Consider the following 24,429-nt stretch of genomic DNA (forward strand, 5'->3'; position numbering starts at 1 on the left):
TCCAAGGGAAAGTGAGTCGGAGGGATGGCTCAGAGACGCTTCAAGCGAAACCAGTGGGGAGGTCTCAGGACCTCCTATAGGGACACCCACACCTCGACGGAAACTGTCACGCCGAGAGGCCAGACGACGTGTTTCCGTTAAGGAGCTTTTATGTTGGAAACGTTTCCGAAAGCAGCCACTTTCGGATTCTACTAGTGATTGACGCAGCCATGCTGGAGGGGCTCCGTCACAGGCAGAGGTTTGAAAACCTGATCAAACTCTGAGGGACTTGCATTTTACGCACAAGCAGCTCATCGTCCCATCACACCCATTAGTAAATTTACCAGTCACCTGGAGGTGGTGGTGAGGGAATGCTGTGCTGACACATTTGGAAGGTGCTATAAATAGATTGGAAACAAGGGAGGAACCTACAAAGAAAAAGGTGAATCGGCCACATCATGGTGTTCGAAAAGATGGTCATGTAATCAGAAACAGTAACATGGACAACTCACGCTCATTGCAAGGCTATAGATAAGTGAGTAAACTACTTACGAAAACAGGATTTCTGTGTTATATATTTATTACCTGTCTTTCACCCTAAGTTCCCAGGGCAGGTTGCGACATTAAAAGACAAGATTAAAAACAGTTTTAAAATGACTGACAACCATAGAAGATAACGTGGGTCCGAAAAATATACACCTCAAGTGTCAAAAGCCAGAGCAAAGAAGTGTGCCTTCAGCATTCTCCAGAAGCTGTACAATGAAGCTGCCAGACACAACTCTGTGGGGAAGGAGTTCCACAGCTTAGGGGCCACCACAGAGAATGCCCTGTCAAATGATGCGCGCGCGCGCACACACACACACACACACTGAGGGCCCCTCTGCCAATCTAAGCACTCAAGGGTCTGTAGGAAAGGAGGTAAGTCTTTCAGATATTTGTGTGAGAAAAACAGCACAAATTCATCTCGTCCAATTTGTCCAATTTACATTCATTTAAAGTGTGGGGAATGATTGCATGGATTAGATATAGCAACGCTGCTACATCTTTTCTCGGAATTGTCTGCATTTAGGCACACAATTCCTTTCATGCAGTTTAGCAGGCAAAAACAAACAAACAAACAAACAAACCCAGAAAGAGAAGGAAAGAAAATGATGGGAGACAAAGCTTTGTATGTAGAGGGATGTAAAATACTGGCAGGTGGAGGCGCAGGAGGCAGTGCCACAGCAGGGGAAGTATCTCAGTAGGGATGTCTGGTGTCACAGGAGCACAACACTCCTCTGTCAGCCCGCTTAGTACTTCCCCCTGGATCTCATTTTATGGAGCCCTTCCTAATTCATGCAGGTGGCAATGATTAAAGAATGCTGTGTGTGAGGGAATTGAGAGAGTTAAAAAGAAGTGGCAGAAAGAGAGGCAGGAAAGATGGTGGCAGAAGATTACCTCCCAAAATGATTACCTCCAAGAATAGCAATCTTTTTTCATTGATAGGCACCTACCTGCACATGTGGTGGGAATGCCAAGAAGTTCAAGAATCTTGGAAGCTTTTTGCAGAAATTTCTGAAATAGTAAAACAAGAAACAAAAACTGCTCATATGCTGTACTTACTGAACTTATTTGAGGTCATTCAATTCAAAACTGTACTGATTTTAACCACTGATTTCAAAACTGCATTGATCTTTTGGTTTCTTTGAATTCCTAGCAATGTTGGGTATAAGGCTGCTAGTTATTAACAGAGCATCACCGGTGTAAAAGTACTTTATGGAACAACATAAGCTAAAATACAGGTTTATTCACCGAGAAGTTTTGCGATTTACATTTTGATAGTGGGAAAGACTATCAAAATTAGAGGGAGGAGACTGAAGCATTAAACAATGGAAGAGAATGTGCAAATGCAACTGCCTTTACAGTTTCCCTTGAAGGATGAGGCACAGTAGGTTAAGACAAAGGTTTCCTGGAAGGCATAGGTTTTGAGGAGGAATGTGAAGGAAGAAATGACATTGCATAGGTGTTCTGGGAGGGTGTTCCAAACAACCAAAGGAGCAGCAAGAGTGAGGGTAGCAGACAGTGGTCATTTGTCTATTTTATCTGAAATCATTTCTAAACCATTTAATATACTGAGATATCATAGAATCATAGAGTTGGAAGGGATCCTGAGGATCATCTAGTCCAACCCCCTGCAATGCAGAAATATGCAGCTCTCCCATACCAGAATTGAATCTGTAACCTTGGTGTTTCAGCATCACACTCTAACCAACTGAGCTATGAGGGAAGAGCTATAAGGTATGGTTACCAGACGTCCCCGTTTCCCAGGGACAGTCCCCGGAATGTCCCTGGACAAAATCTGTCCCCGGAATGTCCCCGGATTTCATTTAATGTCCCTGGATTTATATTTTAAGTGTTGTAGATTTATTACTAGGGAATGGAGGTTGTGTGATTGGTTCAACGGCACAAGACACATCATATGGCGACTTCCGGCGAGGCAAAATGGCAGGTGCCACAGCAGCGAGCAGCTCCTGAAGCCAGCCAGAGCCAACTGTGCTACCAGGCTGGCTCTGGGCTGCTGAGACTGCCGCTGCTGAGGGGGAACTGGGGCTGCCCGGCGCGTCAACTGGGGGAACCACGGACCCCCCCTCCATGACCCAAATCAAGCCAGGAGCGAGAGCGCCCGGCCACCTGGCTGACTGCCCAGCGGCACTCCAGGGCCAGTAAAAACCCTGGAACTGATACAGGGAGATTGAGGAAAGGAGAAGGAGGAGTAAGAGAGAGAAATAGGAAGGAGAAAAAAGAGGGGAGCCTCAACCTTGCCGTGCTGCTGAGAAAGAGAGGTAGGAGAGCACTGGGAGGGCAAGGACACATGGCTGAGCCCAGGCCCGACCCAAGACTACTCCACGGCAGATAGCGCTCCAAGAGAACAGGCCAGGGCCCAGAGGAAGGCCGCGTGACAGAGGAGACCCAGAAGAGAAGATATTACTTCTTTTTTTAAAAAAAATGTTTTTTAAAAATCACTTTCTTTTCTTTTCAAAAAAAGAAGTGTCCCCGGATTCTTTGAAAAAAATCTAGGAACCTTACTATAAGGGGAGCAAAGTATGGAGGGTGTTGAAGAAAGGACATTGTTGGCTTGTTAGGCTGCATGCAGAGAGAGAACCGGGGTATGGGTTTAAAGAGGGGTGCCACATGGGCTGAACTTTGAGGTAAATGATTTTGGCAGTAAGGCTCTGGATAAAGGACACAGGCTGGCAATGGAAAGCCCAATAGGACAAAGTTGCTGGAACCGATAAACGAGATCACCAGACCCAGAAGACTTCATTCTTTGATGTTTGTGCAGCTGAACAAACAAAACCCAAAGAGAAAAGCTGGGCACACCCAAGGCTTGAATGGATCCTGCTAGGAAAGTTGACTTGCTTTCGCTTCAGAAAAGACACCCAACCCATACAGTACCAGAAGCAAGCTGCATCTCAGAAACAAGACTTAGTGAATTCAGTGGGGCTTCTTCCCAGCTATGTGGTGTTAGGATTTTTATCTGAGTTTGACATAATCATAGAGTTGGAAGGGACTCCTGTCATCTAGTCCAACCTCCAATGTAAAAATCTCAATGTGCGACACCTCCCATCCAATTTGCAACCATACCAGACCCTGCTTAGCTTTGCAAATGTGCTAGCAGTTTTTTTTTAAAAAAAACAACGCCACTAGATTCAATGTAGTTTGTCATAGCTGGAGTGATGGAGTTTGAGACAAAGGCAAGTTCGAACTCCTAGTGGGCACATGGAAGGAGTCATAGAGAAATAAGTGGGTGACGCTGTGGGTTAAACCACTGAGCCTTGGGCTTGCCGAACATAAGGTTGGCGGTTCGAATCTTTGCTACGGGGTGAGCTTTTGTTGCTCAGTCCCTGCTCCTGCCAACTGAGCAGTTCAAAAGCACATCAAAGTGCAAGTAGATAAATAGGTACCACTCTGGTGGGAAGGTAAACGGTGTTTTTGTGAGCTGCTCTGGTTTCGCCCAGAAGCTGTACAGTGGTACCTCGGGTTACGTACTTAATTTGTTCCGGAGGTCCGTTCTTAACCTGAAACTGTTCTTAACCTGAAGCACCACTTTAGCTAATGAGGCTTCCTGCTGCCGCCGCGCCGCCGGAGCCGGATTTCTGTTCTTATCCTGAAGCAAAGTTCTTAACCTGAAGCACTATTTCTGGGTTAGCGGAGTGTGTAACCTGAAGCGTCTATAACCCGAGGTACCACTGTACTCCCTCGGCCAATAAAGCGAGATGAGCGCCGCAACCCCAGAGTCGTTCACGACTGGACCTAATGGTCAGGGGTCCCTTTACCTAAGCCCCACTTCACATGTTACTTTCATCTTAATGGCTAGCCCAAACCACTGCGCCGCACTGTTGCCCTCAGGTCCTGGTTACTGGCCACCCAAAAGTCCCAACGTTGGCCACTGTGAGAACAGGACACTGAACTAGACGGGCAAACTTTTCTTATGAAGACAAAATAGAGAGGGATTTCGTTTCCTTTCAGGTAATTTCCAGGCAATTATACTGATTGCATCTTACAGGTTTACAACTTCCATTTCTTTGCAAAGCACCTGCAATACCACTTTTTTTTTTTAACTCTTTGGGAACGGGCGACAGTGACGCGTGTGAGGCACCTATCTCCCACTTACATAGCCCGGGGAGTGGGGAAGGTAAATTCAGATACTGTAATCCTGAATGAACAAGACCGGAAACCGAATTGAGTTCGCCTCAGGAAGGGCGCGCGCGCGAGCTAGCGCTGCTCCAGCAAACTTCCTCGCCAGGTGCGCTGTTTCCCACCCAGCCTTCTCGCGCGCGCCTGGAAACGCAGCAGCTGGAGAAGCGTCCGCTCTCCCAAGCCGCGCCCTTTCTTAGCGGCGCTGGTAGGTAGGGGGCGGCGCCCGCCAGCCGCTCGCGCCCTTACCTGCGAGTCACGTGTTCGCCTTCCGGCAAGGGGCGGGGCTTCTTCTTGTCAGAGGTGTGTGTGTGTCTTTCTCTCTCTCCCCGCCTCCTTTTTTTAATTTGGCTTCCCTTTCTCTCAGGAGTATCCCAATTAGACTCTTCTTCCCTCAGACGTTTCACTCGACTTTTTCTCTCGCCTCCACTCCCCGCGCGGAGGAAGGACACCTGGTGCGCGCCTCGCTTTCTGTGTGTGTTTTGCGCGCTGCCGGGAGAAGGAAGCGAGGAAGAGAGAGCGAGCGAGCGAGCAAACTTGAGAAACTTGTTTGTCCACTCCTCGGGCTGACTCTCCGCGAGCGAGCTCGTTTTAAAAGGGGAACGGTGTGGGGAGGGGGAAAGGAAGGAAGGAGAGGGAGCCGCTGGCCGAGAAAAGCATGAAAGCCAGCTGAGCAAAACATCCCCCGCCTGCTTGGGATTCTGCCTGGACACGGAGAAGAGGGTAAGCGAAAGGGGTGGCTATTGTTTGGGAGCGAGAGGGATGTTGGGAGGCGGAGGGAGGGGAAGGGGCTCCAGGTGTGTTGCAGCACAAAGGTAAGGGGACAACTTGGGGCAGAGTCCTGGGCTTTGTTCTTCTCACCTGCCCGTGGCATGACAGCGCCACAACTCCCCCTTCTTCCAGTCTTTTCTATATCTCTCCAGCAAGAAGTTGTATCAGATGCTGGGCGGAGGTCGGACTGTACCTCTGACCTAAGCCTTCCACTTCATTTTCGTTTCCTCTGTTCCTTCTCCCCCAGAAAGACCGATCTTGCTTTTGAAGAGGGTCTTATTCTTGCCTTTTCACTTCCTGTTGTGTGTTTGACCCCCACCCCCGTTTTCAATCTCTGCAAGGTTGTGTATGTGGCATGTAATGTCTGGGTTGGTTTTTGATTTGCATCTCTCAGCTGTGTAATCGGGACGTGGACGGATAAATTCAGGAAAGCACACATGCTCTGGACCATATTGCAACCAACTTGCTTTCCTGCTCACAAATCTAACTGTTTCACCAATTAGATCTGGAGACATAAACAATGTCTGCAGTCCACGCCTTCGGAGATTCCTCCCTTTTCATTTCCCTTTCACAACTTCTCAAATGGATTTTCCTTAATTCAGATCCAGATGATGTTTAGGGATGGCTGGCTGCCTGTTAAATTTGTTTGGCGGATTCTTACTTAATGGTCTGAGATAAATCGGTGCTGCTGTTCACTGATGGAGGGGATTGTTGGGGAGACGGTCTTCTGATAGCTGTGAATCTCTGTTTGTGAATGAGGTACCCCTCAGAGTTAGAAGATGGTGACACGTGCAGATATCCAGTTATTGGTAGAGGCAGAGAAAGCAGGAACTCTAGCTTGAAGACACAAAGGCAGAGGGGGAGAGAGTTGTGAGTTAGTTGCAGGCGGAGGATCTGGGGCTCTGATTTTATTTTTCCTGGGAATGTGACACAGGGTGGCACTAATTTACTGCCTTCGGCCTATTTAATTAATTATTATTACAGTGGTACTTCGGGTTACAGATGCTTCAGGTTACAGATGCTTCAGGTTACAGACTCCGCTAACCCATAAATAGTACCTCGGGTTAAGAACTTTGCTTCAGGATGAGAACAGAAATCGCTCGGCGGCGGCGCAGCGGGAGGCCCCATTAGCTAAAGTGGTACCTCAGGTTAAGAACAGTTTCAGGTTAAGAACGGACCTCCAGAACGAATTAAATTCTTAACCCGAGGTACCACTGTATTAAAATACCTGTCCATATCTGTCCTGTCATTTCTTATTAAATACTGTGCTTTATTTATTTCATAAAGTTTATATACAGCTTGATTGTAAGAACCTCAAAGCTCAAAGTTTTGATGGGTTTCTCTCCACCCCCCACCCCCCCTGCTTTGATCCAAATTGAGAAGAAGAACCACCTAGCTATGTTTTAACTCGGTGAGGTATACACAGCCCCATATACACTGTTTAGTTTCTTGATTTACCTATGTATTCAGCAGGTAAATTAAGATACCAAACAGCGGGGGTTGTGTACATGTCTCTGGCTTAAAACATAGCCAGGTTGTTGTTGTTCTCAATTTGGATCAAAGCAGATTTTTTGTTTATGCCATGGACAAATGAGAAAGGACTTAATATTCAGTTTCTAATACAGTGGTACCTCGGGTTGAGTACTTAATTCGTTCCAGAGGTCCGTTCTTAACCTGAAACTGTTCTTAACCTGAAGCACAACTTTAGCTAATGGGGCCTCCTGTTGCCACTGCGCTGCCGGAGCACAATTTCTTTTCACATTCGGAAGCAAAGTTCTTAACCCGAGGTACTATTTCTGGGTTAGCGGAGTTTGTATCCTGAAGCGTATGTAACCCGAGGTACCACTGTAGCAGAACCCACCATTTTCTACCTCTATCCTTTCGGGTATACACAATACCGAAAGCAGTCGTTTTCCAGCCTGGTGTGCTCTTGATGTTTGGCACACCAGCTTTAATCAGGCCCAGCCAGCCAAGGATGGGGAACCTGTGGCCCTCCAGATGTTGATGGACTGCAGTTCCCATCATCGCCAACCATTGGCCACGCTGGCTGGGGGCTGAAGGAAGTTGGAGTCCAAGAGCTGGGCAGTCGCAGGCTATACACCTGCCTTAGACAGTCACCTGCAGCCTCACTGCCTTGAAAGATTAGTCAGGTGGCCCTGAGGAAGGAGTATTTTCTGTGGTAGGCGCTTGTCTTTGGCTATATGTGCTGGGTAAAATAAAGAGGATGGAATGGGCATGGGCATTTGGAGGGAAAAGGCTTTGGGTATCCCATCAGCCATTGAACCCAATATGTTTTGACTATACACAATTTGGACTTTATGTACAATCCCCAGAACATAACCTCCATGTAAGCCGAGAGTCGCCTGTATGGAAATCAGTTGGTTTAAGAGCTCCTATATCTGCATTCTACCCCAAAAGCAGCTTCTAATAACTAGCCAAATCTCTCTAGAGAGGGATTTCACTATTTGGAATGCTGCAACTAAAAAACAGAAAATATTGTTAGTTCAATATACGTACTACTACTGGCATGGATCTTCCTTGAATGAGATGTTGAGGTGCATGGTGCAGATAGAATCATAGAATTGTAGAGCTGGAAAGAACCCCGAGGTTCATCTAGCTCAACCCCTTGCGATGCAAGAATTGGCTAATAACTTGTTCCTTAGAATGTTCACTTGGAAATAAGTCTCCCTGTGCTTAATGGCATCTGTTTCCAAGAAAATGTGAGTAGGCTGCTTGCCTTGGGCATTAGCTATGCTTGTTATGTGCTTTAACCTTTATTCTGTGATTGAAATACGTGTTCCAGGTGTGGTAGATAAAAATGACCCCTTCCTGGTTGGATATTGCTTGGGCCAGAACAACACCGAATATCTATAAGTGATTCACTAGAGCAGGAATTCAAGCAGGTCACAACCAGACTGCAGAGTGTGGTTAGTCTGGAGATTCCACCCTTTACTCCAGAATTCAGAGCATCCTTCTTCAAATATGTGCACTGTTTGCCCAGAGCTTTAGATCTTTCCATGGTAGACATGGCATGTAAACACAAAGTACTATTCCGAAGCGAAAGTGGGTTATTTTCCATCAAACAATATCAGTGTAGTTTGAAGGGGCAGAGCAAAAATTTACCGTACTTCCTCTTGTTTATGTGGCTACAGGCTACTTGCTAGTCTCTGGGGTATTTGCTTGTGAAATGACTCCATGTGGCAACTTCTTCCAGATTCCTTTAGAATAATTTGGGCTGGCACAGTTCGTATTGCACCTGAAACAGAGAGGATAAGGAATAATAGTTTGTGGCTGTTCGGGGATTTTTTTGTTTCGTTAACTTGCTTGTTTAAACCATTTGAAACACCTCTCCATACCCAATTAATGTTCCTCTTTTTTGAGTTTGTATGCGGGGTAGGAAAATAGACCAGCTGTTAGCTCTATCATAAGCCACTTTGTCTTAGTAAGCCAAGGTATCCACGAGCGTTTTGCTTCCATTGGCGTGAGCTGTGATTAAACTAGGAAGCCTCTAATTAGCCATAGTTTCACACTCCTGTGGTAAACTATAGTCACCAGCTACAGAAGGAGCCAGGATCTTTCATCAACTTTAAACCATGGTTTAAGAGCCTGGCTTGTTTTGAAGCTGGTGACCATAGTTTCCCAGTTTGGTGCAACACTAAACTGTGGTTAATGAGACTTTCCTGTTCAGCTTCAGGCTACATGTGTGGGAAAAGACTCGTGCATATATATCTTCCCGACAACTGGATACAGAAGCTAATGGAATATGCAGAAATGATGAAACTTACTAGGGGGAGAAGAAATCAAGATAACAATCTTTTAAGAAAGGAATGGAAGTGGTTTATTGAGTATTTACAAACTGTAAACAGATCAAGACATTGGCAGGATTGTTGTAAAAAAACCCTGCAGTTTTAAATATATATATAAGATATATATAGAATACTGTAGATGATTAAAAGAATAAGGCAATTTGGAGTATGCAGGAAAGGATGAAAATAAATGTAAGGAACTGCAGAAAGAGGGGGAAGGGAGTCAAAATTGAAAATGTTAAAAATATGGTTAAATAAAAGACTTGTGCATACATTGACTTAATAAGCTGAGGCACGATGATTGGAAGACAGCCCACATCAGCTCTGAGCACATTATAAGTCCTGCATTAGGATTTAAAAAGAAACCTTTTTTTTACTATTGTCAGGGATACTCAGTTCCCCTGGCCTCACTTGTGAGTAAACAAAAGTAGAGGTAACTGTACTCACTTATTAAATTTTCTGGTGCCATCAGTTCACTCAGAATGCTTTCAGAACCACCTGGTAGCTTAGGTTGACACCAATTGCTAGAGACAGGATAAACTTTACACTAAGATGGTTGGTTTATTAAAGAAATATTAGGTACACAAGGGAATATTTATATTGGGATCATAAAGGTGCTTGTTGACTGTTTCTGAAGACCCGGGAGACACTGTTGCTGACACCTGCCTCCAAGTGGCTTTTACCTCAGGCCCTTATACCTCCGCCCTGACCAAATACTCCCACAGCCCTGTCCAGCTATTGGGGACAATCTGCCTCTGTACCCCAAAACTCCTCTAGCTGTATTCCTGACTGTTTGGATAGTTTAGGAAGATTTTAAAAACCCGCTGCTGTCACTTTCCACTGGTACACAGGGCAGCTGTTCGGACCAACTCAGTCACTGGCTCCCTTCTCCAGGTCTTCACCAAAAAAGGTACTGGTATTAATAAGAAACTGGGTATTCAGTTCAGGCCTCAATATTTCTCCTCATCTCATCTCTGGTCTTTCTCCCCCAAACTCCTTAGCTGACAAAATCTCAACTACCTCTCCCTCAACCGGCAGTTAACTCTCAAGCAACTAGAACTTCTGGCCAATCAGAGTCTCCTTTCACCCAGACCAATTAGTCCAAATTCATCCCATTCCACCTTCACCTAATGAATTCTCAATGCAATCGTATCTCTCTCTCTCTCCTCTCAGAACCTGTCATCTTGCCGCACCGCTAACCAGGCTTGCAACATCATGACAGGAACAACTCTTTGAACTTCCTTGGTCACAGAATATTTCTCCCTTCAGAATACAAACATAAGCAGACATAAATACAGCATTTCTGTTCTCTGTTCCTGTGGCTTAACTCTGTCTTAATCTGCACTGGAAAACTAGTGTTTGAATGTTAAGAATCCCAAGGGTTTATCTGTGTAGATGATGTGATACTGCACTGGAGAGAAACCAACAAAGTTTCCATTTAAGAAAGCAAGCTTACTCTCTTGTCTTCCAGTCACTTGGAAATTTAGCAGGATATATTCAATATGTACATTGTTTGGTCATACATAACACTGCACACAGACATGTCCATAATTAAACATCATATAAGAATTCCTGCTAACTATCCTCTGTTTTGTTTTTTAAACACATGTGTACTTTCTGACTGGTTATGGATTTTGTGTTCCACTCCTAAATCCATTCTTGCAAAAGACTTAACTTATGCAGTCACTTGGAGATGTTTCACACCAGCATGTTTTTTCCACAGTAGTAGGGAAGAGTTGCTGCGATAACAAAAGCTTGAAAACTTCCCTTGACTGCATTAGAGGAGGAGATGAGAGTACACAAGCCTGAGGTTTACGGTGGCATATATGTGTCACACTAAACTATGACTTAGTGTTCCTGACATCCAAATTTTGTGTGGCATCCATACAAGCTGTAGTCGGACTAGACCCATTGATATTGCTGTATATCACTAACTTTAGGTCCATTCATTTCAGTGGGTCATCACTGAATAGAGATTAGCTGGATCCAGCCCTCAGATGGTATGTGGCACTTCCGTAGACTTGTTATAACTAATAGCAATGGAAGGACTTGTGATATATTTATTATATAACCAGTTAAGCTAGTGGCCATCATCACATCCTGTGGTACCGAACTCCGAAAAGGAGAGGCGATAGAGACAAATGATGAGGCAGTGGCCAGGCATATGAAATGTGACCATTCTCTCAAGCTGCCGTCAAGATTCCATTGTTGTAAAAAGCACTGGATTTGGAATGGAAAATTTCTCGCGTAAGACCAGTAATTAGGAATTAGTCACAGTTCACACAAGCCTTGTATAATTCTTTAGAGCACGTTCATGAGACAATATTTGATATTTCTCACGCGCCAAAAACATCTGACTTAAAAATAGTAGAACCAAAGCAAACAAGGTATGAGTGATTCATGCTTTGTTTTAATCCAGTCTGAGTAGATCTTGTGATACCTCAAAGCAGTATTACCTTGGGAAGAAAGGTTGGTTGCTGATTACCCAGATCTAGTCTATTTATAGTACAAAATCAGTATGCAAAGCCAAATGACATCTATTAAATCATAGAATCACAGAATTGTAGAGTTGGAAGGGACCCCAAAAGTCACCCTAACTCTATTGGTTCGGGCCGTACTCTCCAGAGCAGGAGAAAACAAGCTTGCTCCATCTTCCATGTGACAGCCCTTTAGATATCTGAAGATGGCTATCATATCTCAGCCTCCTCTTTTCCAGGCTAAACATCCCCAACTCCCCCATCCATTCTGATACGGCTTGATTTCTACACCCTTGATCATCTTGGTCACCCTCCTCTGTACATGTTCTGCCCTGTCAATATTCTTCTTGAATTGTGGCACCCAGAACTGGGCACAGTATTCCAGGTGTGGTCTCGCTAAGGAAGAATAAAGCAATGTTATTACTTCTCCTGGAGGGCACAAGGAGAAGAGGACGACAGAGGACGAGATGGTTGGACAGTGTTCTCGAAGCTACCAGCATGCGTTTGACCAAACTGCGGGAGGCAGTGGAAGACAGGAGTGCCTGGCGTGCTCTGGTCCATGGGGTCACGAAGAGTCGGACATGACTAAACGACTAAACTACAACATTACTTCTCTTGATCTGGACACTAGACTTCTGTTGATGCAGCCTGGAATAGCAATAGCCTTTTTCTGCTGCTGCATCACAATGCTGATTCACGTTAAGCTTGTGGTCTTCGAAGATCCCTAGATCCTTTTCACATGTACTGCTGGCCATCTAGGTGTCCTCCATCTTATTGTTACAAGTTTCAGGTGCCAGCATTTGTGGGTCCTGCTGTCTTGTTGCAGCTAGGGCAGGGAGGATGTGTGTGACTTTCATTTACCCTTCTCTTCTCTCCCCACATTTTCCTCCTCCTGTGGGTAGTGCAAGGAAATTAGCATTGCAAGGTTTATGGCTGGCATTGCTGAAGACACCTTTGCAGGGCATATCAGGGAACAAACAGGCTTTAGGATCCTGCAGGTTCTTATTTGCCTCAGTAAGCCCTGATTAAACTCTCATCGACGGTGCAGCGTTGCTGGTGAGAGAGCTTCCTATCCTCGCATCAGGCCTCTCTCACCACCAGCAGAACAGTCTTGTATCCTTCTTACAGATGCTCTGTTGCGTGAAGGGCTCTGCTTTTGTAGAAGAGTATCTGCTGAGCATGCAGAAGATCCCAGATTCCTGGCATCTCTAAGTAGGACTGGGGAAAACCAACACCAAAATCCAGAAGAACTACTGCTTGTCAACGTAGACAATACTGAGAGTTGCCACAGTACAATCACTCTGCATAAGGGATCTTCCTGTGTTCCTAAATGCCAGCTGTAGGATTGCACCTTTAGTGTCTTGTTCGGAAGTTTGCTTCCTAATTGCTGCTCAACCTTGCAACCTTAACTTTATTCAATCTTTAAAACTTGTTTTCTTCTCTTGTTCTCCCTTGGGCAATCTACCAATGTTCTAGTCCCCAGGCTTGCAGGTTACAATGAAGACTTAGGTGAGCTACTTGCCTGCCAAATGTCTTGGCCTCCTCGTTAATTTTGCAGTTTCTGCTGTAGCCTGAGAGCTCTTTACTGAGATGACAGATTTGATTGTGAAGCAGGTGTGTGTGTGTCTTTCTTTTTTGTAAGAGTACAAAACCCCATTCAGCTATTCTTGGCTTTGTCCTTGTTGATGACACCATTCCAAGTTAAATGAGTTTTTACTGCTGTGTTTTTAAACACAGTGAAATTACGGCGAAACTATTGTCTCCTTCCCTTGATAAATATCTGATCTCAATAGACACACTCTGCAATTTCTTTTTAAAAAGCTATAGAACAGGGGTGCAGAATCTTCTTCAGCACAAGGGTCACATTCCCTGAAAGGCAAACTTCCAGGGGCCACTTGCCTGTGGTGTGCAGGGCCCAGTGTTTGAAACTCCCATTGTTCTAGGTGCATTTTGCGACAGAAAATTTCATTGGAGCCAGCAATTTCTGAGCTCTGGGCACAGTACTGCACCTAAGATTTCAGATTAAAACTGCAGAGTGGAAGGAAAGGAAGACCTTTTCCTGCTTCCCCACTTCCAGCTACTCTCTGAAAACTGGAGAAGAGACCCTCTTAAGAATATTAGGGGGGTGGGCAGGGGAAGGACTAGACCACGTGAAAAATGAACATAGTATTTTAGCTGCAGTTCGTTTATTTTCAGCTTTGTATTCTTGTTATTAAAAAGCATGCCTAGACATTCCATTGTTGCGTCCATTACCTAGGTTTAAGGTGCCGTTTTGCTCCTAGCTTTCATATCTAACACTGGTGGGGCCATAGGCAAAAGTGCACAGAGCAACAGACGTGATGCTTAGCTTTGTGCATTAGGCTGCACAAAAATGTCAAAGGTCTCTGCATGCACATATATCCCCAACCCTACCCATTCCTCTAATTTTTTAAAGGTCTCAGTGCTTTACTTTTGTGCATAGAGCAGGTTGTTCCCATCAGTAATATTAAGAAATCATTCTTGGGAGATGCAGCCTTTGGCTTTACACGAATGTCTTCAGAACTGGTTTGCTTTCTGTTGAACTTTACAAGTGTAAAGTTCAAACGTTCTGCCTCTCTGCAGTAGCGAAGTTTCCTGTACAAGGGAATACAGTTGGGAAAGTGCTGTTAAAGTGCACAAACTACCTATCCCTTTTCATGCGTCATAGGCGTTTTCAGTTTGCCCAGTACTTGAATGGTCCCAATATATCTTATCTCACTTTTATGTGATATCTTGCTATCTGCTCAGTCCTGTTGGTGTATGCCAAGTTGATCAGGGAAAACCATGTATGAATGATTAATTGACTTTCACGAGTCCTTTTCAGGCAAAAGCTACATGTTACTCTAATTGTGTGGTTAGCAACCTCGTCTGGGTTCTTTGGCCATTTTCATTAGGACTACAGCCTGCAGAGAAGAGGATCTGGTTTGATAACTTCCTGGAATTGGTTCCATGACTTGGTAAACCAAACCATGGCTTACTGCCATTTTGCTCCTCTGTGGGCCTTTTTGTTCCTGAACTTCCCTGAGCTATGCCAAGGTTTGGCTTAGCATGTTGTCTGAATCTGGGCTTGTGGTTAAGTGCTCTCCTCGCTTATCAGAAGCATTAGTCTTGAAGAAACCTTGGCCACAGTTCATGGGTTGTGAGGACAGAACTGAACCACAAGCAGGGGTTGCAGATGACATGCTAAGCCAAACATTCATTCTGCTGCAAAGCATATTGTCCATTGTATTACTTAATGTTTACTTTCTATAAAGGTCATGGTGGGAAATGTTTGGTGAAAGAACACAAAGTGAGACTGTGTACTTTTTAAATATATAATAAACTTAGTAAAACATACAATAATAAAATAATGGTTAAAATCACAGTTATATCATCATCAGCAATATATATTCTCTGATTGGACAGTAAAAGACAAAGTCGTTTATGATCCAAAAGTTTGGACAAATAAAAATGTATGTTAACTTATGGTTACCACAAAACACCACCACCACCACAACAACTGATCACTGCTGGCAGAAACATTGACTGTGAAGGGGGCAGAAATTACTTGGTGACACAAGTTAGGTGACCAGGAATGATTGCTGGTGGCTTGTTGGTATCTGTCCATCTCTGGAGTGGAGAAGGGTGCTTTTGTGGGTGAAGTCAAATTGTTGTAAGGTTACAGCAGCTGCTGTGGTTGTGTAGAGACATGTTGTGTTGCAGCTGGGGCAGATGAAGGGATCCAGTTGTGCTGCTGCAGATGCACCATGGCGTTTCTTCTTTCCGCTCCTCCCAGCGGTCATTCTTCCTCTGGTCACTGCTGTGGATACACAACCTAATTGCCTGTCTCCAGGCACGGTGGTAGAAATTTGTGCTAATTAGGCTTTGAACCATTTGTAGCATGATAGTGTTCAGTAGGAACAGTCTCAAACTCTCTTCTAGAACTGTCAGTAAGTGCAGTTTTAAAACAAGGATAGGGAACCTGTGGCCCCCCAGATGTTCTTGGCCCTGCTGAACACTGGCTAAGCTGGTTGGGGCTGATGTGGGGGTTCAACATCTGGAGAGCAACAGGCATCCTGTGCAACGCTGTAACAGACTGCTTCTGATCCTTTCTACATGAAGTTTCAATGTAGGTACTTATATACTTCCTGATGTCTACAGCAATTTGCAAGTAATAAATCATTAGATAGCTGTCTTGCAACTTCATTTTAGCCCTGGAAAGTTTGTATAGGTGCATAACTGACTTGAATGCTGCATGCGTTCTCATTAGTGCTGGAAGAGACTTTTAATTAGCCCCATTTCATTCTGCCCCAAGGGAAGTAATTCCCTATTTACTATATCTTTTTCTTCCCTGCTCTTTATATAATAAGCATTCTGTTCTGCTGGGCAAAAAAGTCAACAATTAAATCGCGTCTATAAGAAATCTAAATGATTTATAGCAAGAAGAAAGCCACTGTGCTGCTATAGATCTAGCATTAGATTGGAAACTGGGACTGTAATTGTAACCCCATTTGCCCAGGAATAACCCCCATTGAATTCAGTAGGAACTTCCTGCGGAATAGACACAATTTAGCACTGTGCTGCTGTTAATTCTTTGTTAAAATGCATGCTAAACACATCTTTAGACTTGATTACAAGGCACAGTCAAAAATGTACCTGTGGATTTGAAAACCAAAATAATGGAAAGTCTTCCATATATTTAGCAGTGTACATTGAAGCAATGTAATGTAAATAAAGGTGCAAATGTATAGTAAGACAAAGTTTCAAAAAATTAAATCTGGTTATGCCTTTTATAAATATCTTTAACTGTGTACAGTGAACAGTGCATTAACCTTCAGTGCCATCAATAAGATACTTTATGATGCAAGAAAAGAACCCACATCCCTATTCATTTTTTAAAATGCACAAATTAGGCAGATGACTGCAGTCTGTTTTTTCAGTTCCATAATATAATCCACTTCCACAAAATATGTACAGATTGTTTCTCTTAGTGGTAGCCCACTAAATCAACATACAGCGTGTCTGCATATTTATTTATATGGTTATTAAAGTTTATTGTCTTGCTTAATGTTTTCCTTTAGTTCTCTAAATGGTTTAATGTCTATTTTAATCCTGCCACATTGGGATGGGCAGAATTATTCCGATAAGTGAGGATATAAGATGCCCTTCATGTGTCTCATGATGTGAGCTCTGGTCCAGAAGCTTATTCTGCAGCAAATATATTAGTCTTCAGTGTGACTCCTCCTTGTCTTAGCCCTAATGCAATCAGTCCTCCAGTGGTTGTTGTTCTTTAGTCGTTTAGTCGTGTCTGACTCTTTGTGACCCATGGACCAGAGCTTGGTCAAACTCATGTTCATAGCTTCCAGAACACTGTCCAACCATCTCTTCCCCTTTTCCTTGTGCCCTCAATCTTTCCCAACATCAGAGTCTTTTCCAGGGGGTCTTCTCTTCTCATGAGGTGGCCAAAGTATTGGAGCCTCAGCTTCAGGATCTGTCCTTCCAGTGAGCACTCAGGGTTTTTTTCCCCTTCAGAATGGATAGGTTTGATCTTCTTGCAGTCCATGGGACTCTCAAGAGTCTCCTCCAGCACCATAATTCAAAAGCATCAATTCTTTGGCGATCAGCCTTCTTTATGGTCCAGTTCTCACTTCCATACATCACTCCTGGGGAAACCATAGCTTTAACTATAAGGGGCTTTGTCGGCAAGGTGATGTCTCCTTTTTAAGATGCTGTCTAGGTTTGTCATTGCTTTTCTCCCAAGAAGCAGATGTCTTTTAATTTCATAATTGTTGTCACCATTCTACAAATCCATCAGGACAGATCATGTTGGATCGCAGCATCTTTGCTTTCCCACACAACTTTCAGTTCCTTTTCGCTAAAAATTTTAAGCAGTGGCTTCTCAGTTTCTGGTTTGTCTTAAGAAAGAAAAGACAACAAGATTGCATTAAATGGCTCTTTAATATTGTTGCAGGCACCATGTGTCCTGCTGAACAATTGGATTGACTGTTTAGCTATTAAAACATTCCTGAACATTTTGTGACTTCAGAGGAGCTGAGATATATTATAAATTAATTAGTTAAATAAATTGGTATACCGCTATATGCCCCTAGATCTCAGGCAGTATTCTACAGGTTGTGGTATTAGCCTGGGAAAACAGTCACAATCCAAGGATCCCCAAACATGCACCTCCAGATGGTGCAGATCTCAGGTGAGATGATGGTACCCAGACATCTTCACTTGGTTTCAAGCTCTCAGATAGGCGGGGTACAAATAATAACTTTTTTATTAGAATTACTATAGTAATAAACAAGCATGGTACAACTGACACAACATTTAAATAAGAAAGGGGGGGGGGGAAAGAGTGGGGGAGAGAAGGCCAAGGGGAGACAGATAGAATGACCAGAAGCAAATGAGCACTGGGCTCTTTTATGATTTATGAAGGAGAATTTTGGCAGGTGCAACTCATTAAGCTGGGTTTGAGAGAAGCTGTAGCTGCCAGAATTCCTCCCTCTGCTAAGCTGTTATAGGTACAATATCCCTGCTCTCATTTGCATCTGTTCACCTTGGAAAGCGAAGGGCAACATCAGGCATGCATGATACAAATATTAAAAGTGGATCTCATGTTGTAGGTAGTGTTAAAATAAAAGTGGATCTGAAAAAACTGAAGATTTAACTGCATTGTATTCTCTCTCTCTCTCTCTCTCTCTATACACACACACACACACACACACACACACAGTGCTACCTCGGGTTAAGTACTTACAGTAGTACCTCAGGTTACATACGCTTCAGGTTACAGACTCTGCTAACCCAGAAATAATACCTCGGGTTAAGAAGTTTGCTTCAGGATGAGAACAGCAATCGTGCTCCAGCGGTGCGGCGGCAGCAGGAGGCCCCATTAGCTGAAGTGGTGATTCAGGTTAAGAACAGTCTGAGGTTAAGAACGGACCTCCGGAACGAATTACAGTGGTACCTCTAGCTACGTACTTAATTCATTCCGGAGGTCCGTTCTTAACCTCAAACTGTTCTTAACCTGAAGCACCACTTTAGCTAATGGGGCCTCCTGCCGCCGCCGCACCGCCGGAGTACGATTTCTGTTCTCGTCCTGAAGCAAAGTTCTTAACCCGAGGTACTATTTCTGGGTTAGCAGAGTCTGTAACCTGAAGCATATGTAACCCGAGGTACCACTGTATAGTCTTTTTTTTGTCCAACACCCCTGTTTGTGGAAATAAATGTTTTCTCTTCCTGGTATTTCGCTACACCTTAATTTCTGAAGTTGCATCATCCCACCTTCAGACTATACTGTTTTCAAAAGGGCATGCTCTGACTAGGAACGCCTGCTTCCTCCTCTGCTCCCACACATCCTGACGTTTCTGTGGAAGTTGCAGTTTCCCAAGGCATTCTTGGGCACCTGTGCAACATAAAAGGAGCTACACATGCATGGAAGCACAAGCAGGTCTACCTGCTGTCTGGGTCCAGGCCACTCCCTTTAAACATGAGGCTAGCTTCCTTTTACAGGAGCACATCTGTTCCCATGTGATGATAAATGACAGTACCAATTGCTCAGATCCTCTTTTTTCCCTGACTTCCATTCTTTAGGCAGATGCATTGCTGGTTAGTGAACTGCATTCATGCTTTGTAGGCACACTTTCCATGACACATTACAAGTGACAAAGCTACACGCTACCCTTTAGTTAACCTCCTCCCCGGTGTCTATGTGAATTGGCTAGACTGAGCCAAGATGTGACTGACGTTAATTATATAATAGCGGAACGTGCGTCCTGTTGAAATGTGCCTAACTGCTTGTGGAATCCGTGTGCGCTGTGAACAGTATAGGTCTGCAGATGTACTGCATGGCCAGATGTTACTCAGAAGAGAAACATCTGGAGTGTCACCTTCTGCTTGCTTGTTTATGAGAGGCATGTTTACGGGTGCTGGTGGTCGCACCCAAGCTTTTTAATTTCTGGCAAAGTAGTTTGGCTCCAACATGCTCTTTGGGCAGAGCTCACTCTGGTCAGTACTTGCATGCATGTGCTGGGGTTGATTTTGTGAGAACTCACTTTCTGCAGCTCCGGATTCCCTTCACCTTCTGTTGAATAGTGGAAAAGATGGACAAAGGACACAGCTCTGTTGGATTCACAGCTCTTTATTTCAGCAGTTAGAACTGCTCCTGGAATCAGACTGACTGCAGCCAAGCTGGCTGCTTTATATAATACTAAGTAACATGAAACAGTAACAACTTTCAACTAGCTAACCAATCAGGAGCGACAGTTTTCAAACCTTCATTTACATACTGGTGGCCCCGAGTGAGAACTGCAACTAATCTTAATACATAACACCTTTATTTATTAAAGACATGCACACACATACACAATGTACGCCTCCCATTCTTCCTTGCCTTTTCTGGTCTCAGAATTTCATATTATCCAACATTCCTCAGATGAAAGAAACAAGGATACATTTCTCACTCCCCCACAACTGACGCTCCTTGCCCCCCATTTTTTGCCCCTCATTTCCTATCAGGAGAAGGAGGGGAAGCCGCCCAGAGTGGCTGGGGAAACCCAGCCAGATGGCTGGGGTACAAATAATAAATTATTATTATTATTACATCAATGGGACACAGCACACATGCCCTCCACCATCCTGAGGAAAGTCTCCAGTTGTCCTTTAAGACAAAGTAATATTCACTTAGCAGTTTGAAAGCACTTCAAAGTGCAAGTAGATAAATAGGTACCGCTCTGGCGGGAAGGTAAACGGCATTTCCCTGCGCTGCTCTGGTTCGCCAGAAGCGGCTTAGTCATGCTGGCCACATGACCCGGAAGCTGTATGCCGGCTCCCTCGGCCAGTAAAGCGAGATGAGTGCCGCAACCCCAGAGTCGGCCACGACTGGACCTAATGGTCAGGGGTCCCTTTACCTTTAATATTCACTTGCCACTGGAAGGGATACAGTGGTGCCATTATGCCAGAGGTCCTAACCATTTGCCATATGCTCCTCAAAACAATACAGGTACTGTACCTGGAACAGGGCCTCCAAAGCAGATCAGTTTCAAGTCATTTATGTAGCATTTAACAGTAATGGTCCGTTTTTGTTTGGTAATTATAAATTTGAATCACTGATTTGGATTGCAGAGGCATTCACGCTTAGGAGTGACGCTGGTTGCCACTATTTGCAAACAGACATCTTTGCTGCCATTTCCCATTATTCTTTGCTCTGCTCATGCTCTTAAAATGCCCAGTTGGTCTAAAAACAACAACAGCACCTCATGATCTTGTCTGTCTCTAGCATGCGAGTCTGAAGTTTTTCTCATTACTACCTCAGCACGTGGGAGCCATAAGAAAAAAAGAGCAGGTTTTGTTAGCTGGCAGTGCCATCAGATGTGCCATCAGATGTGCAGCTAAGCAGTTGTTTGGGAACACCCTTCCCAGGGTTCTTGATGGCTACACTTCTATCATTTGGACTCTAAACGAAGAGTACTGTACTGTATATTCTTTTCCGGAGTTGCTGCTTCAGTGAGATTGAGTGTTTTGGCTAATTCTTCTCTGAAGGGTTTTGATGCTGCTGTTTATCGTCTTATAGTGATTTAACCTAAGCTCTTGTGCTGTAAACTCTGTGAACACATAATGTGGAGAGACGTAAGGCGAAAAAGAAAACTAAATGCTGGAAGTAGTAACCATCTTATTTTGTACCATTATTTTGTACAAATCTGAAAAAATGTGGACAGGCTTGAACTGGTAGTAGCTTTAGCTCAGTTCTGTCAGTGTTGCTGTTGTTTAGGTTTTTTTAATTTCCTGGTTTGCTAGAACAGGCTTAAAATCAACAATCCATGCTGCCAATATGGTTAAAAGGCACCAGGCTTCTGTTGGAAAGCCTGAATAAATAGCTATAAAATTAAATAACAGGATGTGTGTTTTCCTGAGCTGCCTTAGGTGTGCCTGGATTCTATGCTGAGTGAATATTGGCATGCTTGCACTTACCTGGTTTTTTGCATGTTGCTGTGTGCTTATAGAATTGTAATTTGTTGTATAGGCACACAGATCTCTTACTAAGGAGGTTAGGTAGCACAATCGCACATACCTTCTGGTAAGGGATGCATTTTCCACATTTTTAACAGTCAAGAGTGGCTTCGTTAGTATCTCTAATTCTGGACAAGTTTCTCATCAGGTAAGTCAAGTTTAATCCAGTCTAACGGCTCTTCCAGACAGACAGTGTTGCAAAAAAGTTGGCAACTGTAAACCACTTGGAGACAAATAGGTTTTTTGTTTTGTTTTGTTTAGATGCCTTTTGGATAGCTCCAAACTAGATTTTCAAGCTTCTTTCTGCAATTCAGGGCATGTGATTCCACCTCTTTCTTCCCTCCCTGTTCTCCAACACACTTCAAGTGCTGGCCAGAATGTGGTGTTTTTTTGGCTGAAGTGTCCAGGGTGAGGGAGGGAGAAAACTGGAGGGAAATCCTTTTTTTTTTTGCACACAAACAAAATAACAATAATAATGAAGTTGAGCTGAACAGAGTCCAAACAGGATACTAGTGTTGTTTTGGGGCAGCTTTGGAGTGAACTGTATGGCGCCACTTCCAGTTTTGTTCAGCTTGCGATACTTAAGGGTAAGGCTACCTTGATCAGATTCTTCTCTTGCCATTTGGGTGCTGGTGCTAAAATGGTATATTAGTGCTTTGGATGTATGGTGTGGCTGTGGCCCTCTGCATGTGAGAACCTTATCCTACAATGTCAGTCCCTCAGCCACCACAGCTATGGCAACCTCCACCATCAATTCTGTCCCAACATTTTCTTTTATCTTAGAACGACAGGTGGGTCGGGGGAATATATATTGGCTCCAGGAAGAACAATTGCAGGTGTTTCATAAGTTTCACTGTTTGTTTTCCCCATTTTTCTTTTTCTTTTTGCGCTTTGTGCATGAGATTTGGTGATTGACAGCCTTTTGGAAATACGGTTTCTGGTCTCTGCTTATATATAATCAGATGGCCTTGGGGAGACTTGCTTTCTTTCGAACTTGGTTCCGCACCTGCCTACGGATGCATAAATCTATATCTCAGTGGTATTTTAAGAGCAAATAGATTGAGAGCGGAAGGGCGTGTGGACATAATCCTAGCTCATGGTTTATGAGGTGCAAAAATTAACCAGCTTTCTTCTGAAGTTTCCCTGGTTTGCATTTGGGTTTTATGCACAATCTATGCCTGCAGCTTTGCAAATCTGGTTCCTTCTCCTTAGGGGAAATGTTTAGAGAAATGTTGTTCAAGTACTTTTTTTTTTTTTACTAAAACTTCTGAGAACAGTCTTGAGCAATTTGACAGGAGAATGTGTGTGTGTGTGTTGCACATACACGCACACACACACACACACACACACACTTTAAGTAGAAGTGCAATAGGATTGTTAGCTAAGGATAGAAATAAGAGGGGTCTGGGAAGCAGGGTACTGTCAACTTGATGGGTTTGGCCGTGGGTTGGTGAGTTGGAAGGTACTGGGCTTTTGAATTCCACTTTGTTTTAGCACTACAGCTAGAAATACAGAACACAGGAGAAATTACCTGTGTAATTCATCGTAAGATTATTTTAACCTATCGACTTTCAAAATCCTTTTTAAGTTCAGAAGCCTATGTTTTGTATTTCTGTGCTATTTTATACTAGTTAGGGCTAACAGAAGGTTGTTATCGTGGTGTAAAATTAGAATCGATAGAGTCGCTCACGCTATTTCAGAAGTGAGATACCAGCCTTCAGAAAAGGAGGTAGAAGAAGCCTAACCTGTGAATCTCCTACTTCGGTGCCAAGATTGACTGTGATACATGAAGGCGGTCCTGTTCTGCTCTGGGGTTTGGTTATTCTATCGCCTTTATTTTGATTCAAGTGATAAATTGGGAAGATCGCTGAACACTCATCTTCAGCTTGACACATGTTAATGTCGTGCTTGACCTGGTTTGAACTCTTGTTAATATTTTCGGAGCATATCTGGTTGTGCAAATTGGACTCTTTTTTTCTGGCAGAATCTCCTGTTACAGAAGCAATTAATACATCTTTAAGCAATTAAAGGCAACTAATACAACTTTAATGAAGGATAATATTCCATGAGGCTGTTTGGTTAGGGATTGCTCAAAATGACAAGAGCAATTGCTTATCCTCAATATGTTGTGCATATCTGACGGATCCTTTTGTGAAGAATTAAATGGACAAGAGGGAACTGTAGAAGTATGTATTCAGCCTGTGTTAGGCACTTGAATATTGTGATTGATGTAAACTCTTAGAGATCTTGTGTTGCTGTCTTTATATTTTACTTTTGGCCTCCTTTATCTGCTTCTTAACATTACCGCCAATCATTCTTTCTGGAACTAATTGCTGTCTGTGCCCAGAGCTGCTTTCTCTCATGTCTTCCTTTTCTTTCTCAATATCAATTTTTTATTTAACATATTTTAATGCTGGAAAGTGCAACAAATGTGGTTTAAGGCAGCAAAACACAGCTGGAAGATAAACCTACTTTTAGTTTTAAAATCATCACCTTAAAATAAGAGCCTGCCCATCGCAGGTGTAAATGACACAACGTGAATAGAATAAAACAGCCTGCCATATCCCCAGATGACTTAAAACCATTCTATAAAAATGTCAGAGATATCTTTAGACCCTGCTTGAAATTTTATAGGGATAGGGCTAGCCCGATCTCACTTGGAAGCATATTTCACAGGAAGTGGGGCCATTGCTGAAAAGGCTCTGTCC

At 43.7% G+C, this 24,429-nt stretch overlaps 1 protein-coding gene and 1 long non-coding RNA gene across 2 annotated transcripts in view; one reads left to right on the forward strand and one right to left on the reverse strand.

Moving 5' to 3' along the window:
- Positions 1–336: 336 nt before the first annotated feature.
- Positions 337–4,979, reverse strand: LOC309380260. Its single transcript, XR_014172780.1, has 3 exons — positions 4,906–4,979; positions 1,473–1,533; positions 337–407 (listed from the first exon to the last, which is right to left on the reverse strand). It is a non-coding gene; the product is annotated as an uncharacterized lncRNA (long non-coding RNA).
- A 261-nt stretch (positions 4,980–5,240) lies between these two features.
- ATP8B1 (ATPase phospholipid transporting 8B1) overlaps positions 5,241–24,429 on the forward strand; it is a gene marked incomplete at its 3' end in the record, with an annotated part of 62,621 nt that continues 43,432 nt past the window's right edge. Inside the window, exon 1 of the mRNA XM_081929478.1 lies at positions 5,241–5,379. The remainder of the gene's footprint in view (positions 5,380–24,429) is intronic.

The sequence above is a fragment of the Podarcis melisellensis genome (genome assembly GCF_964234715.1).
Source record: "Podarcis melisellensis genome assembly, chromosome: 11".
Taxonomy (NCBI): Eukaryota; Metazoa; Chordata; class Lepidosauria; order Squamata; family Lacertidae; genus Podarcis; species Podarcis melisellensis.